Below are 9,415 nucleotides of genomic sequence, written 5' to 3'. Positions count from 1 at the left end.
CAATAGAATCTTAGTTATTATAACAATAACCCATGCAATATTTTAGAGTTCCATAGAACAAACATTACTAATCAAAATTAACTATTAAAAAAACATTTAATAATAGGAAAGTAAAGCCTCTCCCCTTAGGAACTCCCCATGTGGAAATCCCTGTTTCCACAAATCATTACGTCCCCCACATAAATAATAATTAGACTCAGGAATTTATAAGATTTTTTCTTAAATGCACTTAAAGGAAGGATTGCCAACAATCCCAATACTTTGTCTAATCCCCCTCCTCATCGAGAAAACCAAGGAGCATTATCATCAATATATATTCATAGAAAATATATGTTTCTTATATATATTGGACGACAATAACCTAGAGCCAGTTGATACTAAAAAAAATATATTATATTTTTAAAATAATTAATCATAATAATAATTATTATTGTAGGAATTTTGTATGTAATTTTTTGTTTATTTTATATATTTAGAATTGTAGTAATTTTTTTTAAATAAAATTTGTATAATTTATAATCCCCAAAATTGTGGTATTTTGTACCAATTATTAAATAGTTTATTGTATATATTTACATACTTATATATAACGACATATATACTATCCATATATCGAAAATCTAGTTATAATGCTTGCATTACAATATCGAATATTATTATAAAAGAAAAAAAAAATATATTAAAAAAAAAACATTTTATAGAGAACATTTGTGTGTGTGTTTTTTTATATAAAAGGGGATGACAATGAGGTGATAATTAAAAATAAATTGTAGAAAACAACGATAGTTATTGAGGTTTCTCGATAATTCCATGGATAAGCCAACCATTGATCCCGCAACTATTATCTGCAGTAAACAGGACATACAAAATGTTAATGCTGATTGAAATAGAAGCTAAGCTATGTAAAATAAAACCTATATTTGTATACAGCCGCATCGCGGCCCTCCAGCATAGATAGTGGCAAAATTTCGTATGTACGCATAAGTGGCCATTCTAAACTAGAATCGTAACTCTACGTAAAATAAAACCTGAAGCGGATCAACTCTAGTCTTATTTTAATTACTATAGTATAAACACATACGTTTTATTGATCATTTAAATGCTAAAATGCAACTCTGTTTTAAACATTTGAAATTAACGGTTAACTATGTAAATATTTTTGTAAATAGTACGAAAAACTACATAACTGATATTAACACCTTATCATATAACCAATACTAGACGAGGATCTTGCTTCTCATAAGTAGTACTTAAGCTCAATTTAATTTTAATAAAATCAGCTACACTTCGAGTCCTGGACCATCCGGCTCTAAATCGTTTAGCGAACACTGAAGGCTTCAGATCATTACCCACGCTTGCCCAAGTTGATGGACTAGATCATAAGCTGGAAGTAGTTCCTAAACAAGGAGTAGCCAACATTATTGTAAATCTTGTAATGTAAAATATACTTACATAGCTGTTGTGAAAAAATCCATTTTTACAAGATCGATTTTTGTGGTGTATTTAATTTTTAGGTAATAGGCGCCCAGAATCGAGCAGGAAGTATATTTCGGAATATGGTACAATTCAAATTCTAATAACTCAGGAAATACTTCACCGATTTTCACAAATGTTGCAGCAATGGTTAGAGAAGATTCTGAAGTTTTATTACATTACATTATTTTTGAGAGACCGATTTTTGAGAGATTTTCATTTTCAGGTAATAGGCGCCCAGCACCGAGCAGAAAGTATATTTATTAAATAAAAAATAAATTTGGAGTGCAGATCTCTGATTTTATTTATATTTTATACACACATTATCGCGTATTTGCGTTTTTATTGTTAACATGCCTCTGTTATGCCTGATTCCCCCTGGATATTTTTATACCCTTCACCACACTGTGGTACAGGGTATTATGTCTTTGTGCATATGTTTGTAACAGGCAAAAATAATCGAGATATACCCATGGTTCCTTTTGAGAATATACATAGAATCACTTTCTAAGTCGATTTATGCATGTCCGTCCGTCCGTCCGTCTGTCCATGTTAAATTGTAAACAAAGTACAGGTCGCATTTATGCTCCGAATTGGATGAAATTTGGCATAGGTCGCTTATTCGGTCCAAGGACGAACCCTATTGAAATTGGGAAAAATCGGTTCAGATTTAGATATAGCTCCCATATATATATATATATATATATGTATATATTTAACCGATTTAATGTAAACGCCAAGTTTCGTAAAAATCGGTTCAGATTTAGATATAGCTCCCCTATATAGTTTCGTCCGATTTCATGTAAATGGTGCCCCAAAGTCCCTATATATCTTTTGATTTGCACGAAATTTGGCATAACGTACTGAATTAAGCCTAGAGTGATGTCTGCCAAGTTTGATGAAAATCGGTTAAGATTTAGATATAGCTCCCATATATAGTTTCGACCGATTTCATGTAAATGGTGCACCAAAGTCCCTATATATCCTTCGATTTGCACGAAATTTGGCATAACGTACTGAATTAAGCCTAGAGTGATGTCTGCCAAGTTTCGAGAAAATCGGTCCAGATTTAGATATAGCTCACATATATAGTTTCGTCCGATTTTATGTAAATGGTGCCCCAAAGTCCCTATATATCTTTCGATTTGCACGCAATTTGGCATAACGTACTGAATTGAGCCTAGAATGATGTCTGCCAACTGTCGAGAAAATCGGTCCAGATTTAGATATAGCTCCCATATATAGTTTCGTCCGATTTCATGTAAATGGTGCACCAAAGTCCCTATATATCCTTCGATTTGCACGAAATTTGGCATAACGTACATAATTGAGCCTAGAATGATGTCTGCCAAGTTTCATGAAAATCGGTCCTGATTTAGATATATCTCCCATATATAGTTTCATCCGATTTCATGTAAATGGTGCCCCAAAGTCCCTATATATCTTTCGATTTGCACGAAATTTGGTACAGCCTAATCATTTAGGTCTAGAATGATGTCTGCCAAGTTTCGTGAAAATCGGTCTAGATTTAGATAGATATAGTCCCTTTTATTATAGATTGATTTTAAGTAATTAACGCACCATATATATTTTCGCCCGATTTCAAGTAAATTGGGCATCAAACTCCTCATGTTAGACAGATTGACATCAAAGTTTGCACATCGTACAAAATTGAGCATAAAATTATATAGTTGCGTTTTCTAGAATTACAGACATAACCCTACGGATGACCTATTTATATTTGTTTGAAGTCGATTTACATACTTCATGGATAGATCTAGGTAGATTCACATTTAGATTTATATCACATATTTTATTTCATCCAATTTCTTGCTAATAGTCCTGTTTAATATACCCATAGTGGTGAAGGGTATCATATAGTCGGCCCCGTCCGACTTTACTACTTTCCTTACTGGTTCATAAACTATTTTGTCAATGCATTTTGTCGAGTCTTTACGGTTTCTATGTCTTTGTCTTTATTCTTTTATGTCTTTGTTAGATATTCCTGATGTTTTTAAACGCTAAGCGCCATCTACTGAGATATTATAATAACTGCATTTCAGTTGGTTCTAGTCGCTACTATGAATACCATCTCAGCGAATATATTAACCAATATATCTACGTTTTTTGTACCAACTGAACACAGGTGCAGTGAATGTGGTTGGTAATGCGATATGTTATTAATTGCACGGATGATATATAGATGTCCCTAGTGTGGCAAGAGATATGTTCAGTTTGCTTTTAATTTTCAAGATTGCCAATCAGTACTGAAATCGTTAAATATTTACATTTTAAAAAAAAATCGACTATAGAAAGCGGAGAAAATTTTTTGTAAATATTCAAATTTTTTATCTAAGAAACACGTATCAGTCAAAAACAAAAAATATCATGGACAAGGGTAGATTAAAAAAACAATCTTTTATGGGTTATTTTCATTAAATAACATTTGCGTAGATTTGTATACCATCCACTATAAGAGGGAGTTTACCTTAAATTTGTCATTCTGTTAATAACAGCTCGAAATATTCACCGCAAACCCCATAAAGTACATATATTTTTCATGGAGAGGGGATCGGTCCAAAAAATAAGCATGTCTGTTTTGATAAAAATCTGTCAATATTTAGCGAGTCTAATGGATCTTGACTTTTGTGTGAAAAATGACAAAATTTGTACTCTATAGATTATAGATTTCCCCCTGAAGGACATAGACCCGAGAAGTTGATAATATATCCAAGAGGAGTGGTTGACGTTTTAACCGATACCAATTATATGGTTGTATGTACTCGGATGTGGGAGTTACACTTAAATATTTGCAGGTACTTACGTATTCATATATTATTTAGTGACCCATTGCCACATTAGGGGGCGAAAATATAACGCTGATGGTTTTGAAATTTTCCATGAGGATCCAGGTATGGTCAAGGACAACACCTACAATTTTCGGTGATGATCAGATAACAATATTGGTGTGAAGTGGACCTTCGGTGATGATCAGATAATAATATTGGTATGAAGTGGACCAAAACCTTGATATTTTGTGTTTTTTCGAGTCGAGTCAATTATAAGCCGAACATCACAACACAACCCACGGAGAGGGGAATCTGGACAAGTAATTAAAAGGGCTGAATTATATATTAGTAATATTTGGAAAATATGTCAGTGTAAGGCAGCACCTCTGCCTCTAATCGGTCAAGAGGGTGCAAATATCACGATATATTGCCCAGGTTCGAAATAAACATCCGCAGAAAGTTGGTGTTCCGTGGTAGTTGTGTAGGATATCGTATGGTCGGCCCGTCCTACTTTAATGCTCCTCTCACTGGTTTGGATATACCTTCCATATTTCGGTATTTTGGGTACGTTTTCAATCGAAATGGCTCTGATTTTCTATTTTAAGTTACCATTGGATTTTCCAAGTTGAGATTCTTTAGTCAGCGATGGCATAGGACCCATATATATATATATAAATCTCGATCGATTTTATTTTATTTTTTTGTAAATTGGCACCTGGAGCGTATAAAAAGTTTGGCCGGTCGAACGGCATTTATATATTTTTTTATTCAATAACACAAGCGATTTGTTTCGCCTACCTCTGTCTTTGTAGCCCCTAAATATTTTATTTATTTTCCACTCTGATGTGTGTAATTTTCCCCATTTGATATCATTTTAAATTGTCCTCATAAATGGAAATCAATTATCACACAATTTTTACACTTTATCACTGAACTAATGATGTGTATTTCCATACATGTGAACTAGTTGATATCCTTTTTTTATTTTCAAGTGATTATTTGTTTATTTTCTCTATGTTAGATATGTATGTAATGATTATTATTCTTATTGGTATTACAATCACGTCGACTGGCTAGCTGGACTGAGATACTAACAACTGTGGACATCTTGCTGAGGTTACTAATTTTCATATGTCCATGGATTGACACCAGAGAGAGAGTTGACAAAAACAAACAGTCTAACGCTTCAGCACGTTTTCAATTTAATTTTCTCACACCGAAACAAACACATATACATACAAACATATATTTTTTATACATACATACACAATTTATTTAAGACCATCATTGCTACATTAGCAGCTGTGAAGACATACTTTAACATACATGTAGAAAAGGACACACACACATATATATATACATACATGTGTGATAAGCAACGTATTTCAAAGTATCCTTTTCCTCCCGACCCACACTTCAATCAGACATCCATTGAAGACTGTCATGGATCCTTGTCCTCGTACGTGTTGGGCTTCATGTAAGCCTCGAATGTGTGTATGCGCGCGTGTGTGTGTTGAAAGTTGCTGTGCCTTGGTGTTGGTGTGACATCTGCAAATGTGTCAGGCAAAACATTGCAAAAGCGTTGAAGCATTCAAAAGGAAACAAATTATCTCTCGCCAGAGTCCATTGTGAAAAACAGCAACAACAAGAACAACAACAACTGAACGAAAGTGATTTAGAAACTTGAGAAAACTTGATTAAGTGTTTGCCGGTGATTTAATTACAGCTCCCAAGAAAAGGACAAGCCAAGCAAATCGAAATCGAAAGAAGTTGAGGCCGAGATAAACACAGAGAATAATGAAAAGGACTTTAATTTCAAGAAAACCCATACCACAGCAGCAGGTTGAATTTAAAGAAGCATAAATCATTATAACTGTTCAAGAGGATAATAATGATGATGATGACAAACATCATCATCATTGGGTTTGGGTTTGGTGCTGCTGCTGCTCATTGTAGTTTCACCAAAAAGGGCTGCTTGTCCCATTGGAGTCACCAACTATGAAAAACTGAGCTCACAAACGATTTATTGCTAGAAACAATAAGCAACTCTTAAAAATGCATAAATCATAGCCACCACGAAGCAAACAACAGTAGTAGCAACAACAACAACAATCCGCACATAAAGACGACGACAAGTTGAAAAAAACGACAAGCAGAAAAAAACAGGACACTCGGCAAACTGTCAAAATGATAATCGCAAACAACTGCTTTTCAAGTAAAAGCAAAATGGCATCTATTTTTTTTCGTTTTGGGGACCCCAAACACATCTTCCAAGGACACACAAACTCTATGGATGGTTAAATGTCTCCAATCCCTCCATATCCTCAACTCAAACCAGTTGAACGTGGTGAATGAGAATGCCAGTAGTCAAGCGAACATAGGGTGTTCATGGAAGCGTACAAAACTGAACAGTCGTCAGTTAGTCAGGCTGGCTGGCAGTAGTGATTTAATTATGGTCACCATTCCCCAATGGAGAAACAAACGTAGAAATCAATTCAACTGACAAGGCAAAACGCATTTCGCTGATTAGGAGAAGTAATCGTTACGGAATATGCACAATACAGTGGTTTGTGGTAGCAAAAATCGAAGAGGGAAATAAATGTATTGCGAAGCTAACATTTGAATGGATGTTGAGTTCGGTTAGTAGGTCCATCTATAACTTGGGCTTTATTGTAGGCCCAGGTATAGGTGTATCACTAGACGTGGAGTTTTTAAAAATATTTTTGATGCTCTTCCCTTAGGCGTGGATTTTTAAAAAAAATATTTTTTGAAGCTCTTACAATAAATATTTTTGAAGCTCATCCTTTGGGTGTGGATTTTTTAAAAATATTTTTGAAGCACCTCTTAGGCGCCTTTTTTAATATTTTTTGGATCTTAGATTTAAAAAGATATTCTTAAGTTCCTACAATAGCCGATTTTTACATATTTTTTGAAGCTCCCCAATTAGGCGTGGATTTTTAAAAATAATTTTGAAGCACCTGGATTTAAAAATAAAAGTTAAAAAGTTAAAAAAGCGTGGATTTAAGAAAAAAAAGTTGCCTCCCAAAGGTGTGAATTAAAAAATAATAATAAGCCTCCCAAATTTAAAGACACCCATATGCGTGGATTTTTTTGAAAAACTAATTTTTATGCCTGCCAAAGCGTGGATTTTTTAAAAACAAATATTAAGCTTTCCAAAGGCGTCGTATTTTAAAAAAAATTTCAAAATTTATTAATTAAGTTAAAAAAAAACTGTAAGGAAAGTTCAAAAGTCGGACGGAGCCGACTGTATGATACCCTTCACCACTACAGGACCATTGAAAACGAATTGGGTGAAACTAAATGTGTGATCTACATACATATTTGAACCATTCTAAAATCTATGAAAAACTGTATGTCAATCGGATTCTTTTGTGCAACATTTGTATGAAATAGATCAAAATATTGTATGTGAACCTATATGCAAATCTGGACCTAATTGAGCAACCGTGGCATATACCGTTTGGTATGCTGCAGCACAGAGCGCTGCCCACAATGTTATCTCGTGTATATGGAACAGACATAGGCTCTTCGGTGCACCATTTACCAAAAATCGGACGCAACTACATCGAAAACTATCAGAAATCGTCGTACACATTAATATGGACCTATCTCAATACGCTGTGCCAAATTTTGTAATCGGAAAATCCTCGGACAACCATTTAACATAAAATCGGTATAGGGGAACTATATCCAAATCTAAACCGATTTTCGCAATACTTCGTATACATCAATGTGGACCTATTTTAATAAGATCTGCAAAATGTTGTCCCAATAGAAATATATATAAAAAGCTTGGTGCACAATTTACCTAAAATCGGACGAAACTATATATATGGGAGCTATATGTAAATCTGAACGGATTTGAACAAAACTTCATATATATCAATCAGGACCTAATTTAGTAGGCTGTGCAAAATGTTGTCTCTAACAAATATTGGGAGTTTAGTGGACTCCCAATCGGATAAACTATATACGGGAGAAATATATCTCAAACTGAACCGATTTCATCAAAACTTCCTAATCTAGTACGCTGTGCAAAATTTTGTCTCAATCTGAATAATATTGGAAGTTTGGTGCCACATTTACCTAAAATCGAACGAAACTATATAGAAGCTACAACTAAATCTTCACCGATTTTCACGAAACTTGGCACTCATCACTCCTGTCGCAATTTAGTACGCTATGCCAAATTTCGTGCAAATCGAAATAAATATAGTGACTTTGGTGCAACCATTTACATTAAATCGGACGAAAATATATATGGGAGCTATATCTAAATCTGAACCGATTTTCATGAAAATTGGCGCACATCATTCCTGGCGCAATTTTACGCTATGCTAAATTTCGTGCAAAACGAAATAAATATAGGGACTTTGGTGCAACCATTTGCATTAAATCGCACGAAAATATATATGGGAGCTATATCTAAATCTGAAACGAATTGTCACGAAACTTGGCGCACATCACTCCAGGCGCACCTCAGTACGCTATCCCAAATTTTGTGCAGATCGAAAGATATATAAGTACTTTGGTACACCATTTACATAAAATCGGACGAAACTATATATGGGAGCTATATCTAAATCTGAACCGATTTTTACGAAACTTAACACAGGTCATTACGCACTTAGTTCAGTAGACTATGCTAAATTTTGTGCAAATCGAAAGATATATAGGGACTTTGGTGCACCATTTACCTAAAATCGGACAAAAATATATATGGGAGCTATATCTAAATCTGAACCGATTTTCACGAAACTTAGCACACATCATTGTAAACCTAATTCAGTACGCTGTGCCAAATTTTGAGCAAATCGAAAGATATATAGGACTTTGGTGTACCACTTACATAAAATCGGACGAAACTATATATAGGAGCATATCTAAATCTGAACCGATTTTCACGTCCTTGGGTCAAACAAATGAGCTGTACCAAATTTCATCCAAATCGGTTTATAAATGCGACCTGTACTTTGTTTACAATTTAACATAGACAGACGGACGGACATGCATAAATCGACTCAGAAAGTGATTCTATGCATATTCTCAAAAGGAACCATGTGTCTATCTCGGTTCCTTTTGCCTGTTACAAACATATGTACAAAGACATAATACCCTGTACCACAGTGTAA

The sequence above is a fragment of the Musca vetustissima genome, unplaced genomic scaffold, assembly GCF_032173495.1.
Source record: "Musca vetustissima isolate MV318-11 ecotype Yass unplaced genomic scaffold, APGP_CSIRO_Mvet_v1 utg22990, whole genome shotgun sequence".
Taxonomy (NCBI): Eukaryota; Metazoa; Arthropoda; class Insecta; order Diptera; family Muscidae; genus Musca; species Musca vetustissima.
The sequence above is the reverse complement of the archived record's forward strand: the minus strand, read 5'-3'. Positions refer to the sequence as shown.